The sequence below is a fragment of the Physeter macrocephalus genome, chromosome 10, assembly GCF_002837175.3.
Source record: "Physeter macrocephalus isolate SW-GA chromosome 10, ASM283717v5, whole genome shotgun sequence".
NCBI classification, from domain to species: domain Eukaryota; kingdom Metazoa; phylum Chordata; class Mammalia; order Artiodactyla; family Physeteridae; genus Physeter; species Physeter macrocephalus.
This window is the reverse complement of record NC_041223.1, coordinates 3,072,753-3,074,516: the sequence shown is the minus strand read 5'-3', so window position 1 is coordinate 3,074,516 and position 1,764 is coordinate 3,072,753. Positions and strand designations below refer to the sequence as shown.

Here is a 1,764-nt window from a genome sequence, read left to right as displayed (position 1 = left end):
TAGGTTTTTCCATATACGTGGGTAGAACCTCCACTTGGAAAAATAAACAACCCAACTTCCCTCAAATCAGTCACGGCACACGACTGGCCATTTTACAGGCCTCCAAATCCCTTTTCAGGGCCAGCATAGAGGTGGATGTCTGCTATGGTTTGAATCATTTGATCACCTTTTCTTTCCAGGGGAGTTGAAGCAGAGAAAAGCCATTTCTGTCCCCAGCATGGGTGGGAAGGGGTAACCTGCTCCGGGACCCAGCTCTTGGGAAGTGTGGGCACCAGCACCCACTGGACAGGGAGCGTGCGAGGCAGGGGCTGTGACAGTGGCCACATTTCAGGTCATCAGCGGCCAGCTTTGCAGTTTCCAGACTGTTCTGCGCTCTCGTGGAAAGAAGCACAAATCAACTTATTCTGGGCTCCAGGTAGGTCGGAGCTACGGAGAGTCAGAGAAAAGACAGCGAGGTGACGGCGAAGCTCGGAATACAAAGCAAAGGCCTTTGGCGCCTACAGCTCTTGGGCTTGTGTGTCAGCCTTATACAGTGTCCATCCATCACTCTCATACTTGAATGCATGGTGAGGGCTGGTTTAAATCTATGTCGACCTTACAACCTAATAAAACAGCTTCCGTGTTTCTTAATTAAAAAAAAAAAAACTACTTTGATTCTAGCAATAAGGTTCTTGGGAAGAAATACATTTTCTAAGTGCTTCAATTTCTTAGTTCACAAAATGGGTGACCAGATACCACCACATTACGGAGTGTTGTGAGAGAGGGAAGAAAACATTAAATTTAATGTGCATGCAAATCACCTGAGTATCTTGTTAAAATGCAGGATCTGATTTGGCACAGCTGGGGTGAGAACAGAGATTCCGAATTTCTCACCGGCTCCCGGGAGATGCTGATTCTGTTCGTCTGGGGCCCAGCCGGGGAACAGCAGGTGACGGGGCAGCAACGGCCATTCCCAGACGGGAAGAAAGAACGGTGAATGCGTTTTAAAGTGAAATATGCAAATGCCAAAATGACTGTCAAGAGGCAAACTGCATCAAACTCTTTTTCCCTTTTTCTTTTTTTTCTTTTTTCTTCTCTGTCCCGATGAGTGACAGTTGCCACTGGCACAGTCCCAGGGCAAGGATACAATCAAGGGTTTTCAGCTTCAGCACCAGCTACCAAATCCTGGCCCCACTGCCTGGGGGAGGACCGGTGAAAGTGCTGGCATCAAACTCTTTTATGAGAGGTAAGATGGGATGGCAAGGAGGACCCGTGGACGTTTTTCAGCTTACCATCCAGCTCGTGCCTCTGGCTGACATTCAGGTAGTGAACAGGGCCGAGAAAAGGAGCCTAATTCATATTCCCGGACTTCCCAGAACAGTCCTGATTTCAAAGCTTTACCTCATTGCTCCTTTTAGCGCACGTTTCGGGGAGATTGTAAATCCTCGCCTTTGATTCAGACAATACGGCCCCGGTAGTCTGACCCGTGTCGCTGCCGCGTCACATCCAGCCCTGGTTGGCGAGGCGCTGGGGGCTGCACGTGGGCCCTCCAGGGCCCAGTGTCTTCCGCCTGGTGGCTCACGGCTCCTCCCTCCCCTGGAACCCCAGGGGCCCTGGGTCCTCTGCCTTCAGGTGACAGATGGGCAAGAGTAGCAGCCTGGTATGGGGGGGCCAGGCTGGAGCGTGGACGTCACCCCACCCTTCGGGGAGAACTCGGCACGTGGCTCCTTAACTCAGCGACCCTGGGCCAGCCGTGTGACCAGGAGGAAAGGAAACACAGAGTGT

The 1,764-nt window shown here is 51.5% G+C and overlaps 1 non-coding gene across 1 annotated transcript; it reads right to left on the bottom strand.

Annotated features, from left to right (window-relative positions):
- Positions 1 to 1,073: 1,073 nt before the first annotated feature.
- Positions 1,074 to 1,204, bottom strand: LOC112064661 (small nucleolar RNA SNORA30/SNORA37 family). Its single transcript, XR_002891593.1, has one exon. It is a non-coding gene; the product is annotated as a small nucleolar RNA SNORA30/SNORA37 family (small nucleolar RNA).
- Positions 1,205 to 1,764: the final 560 nt, after the last annotated feature.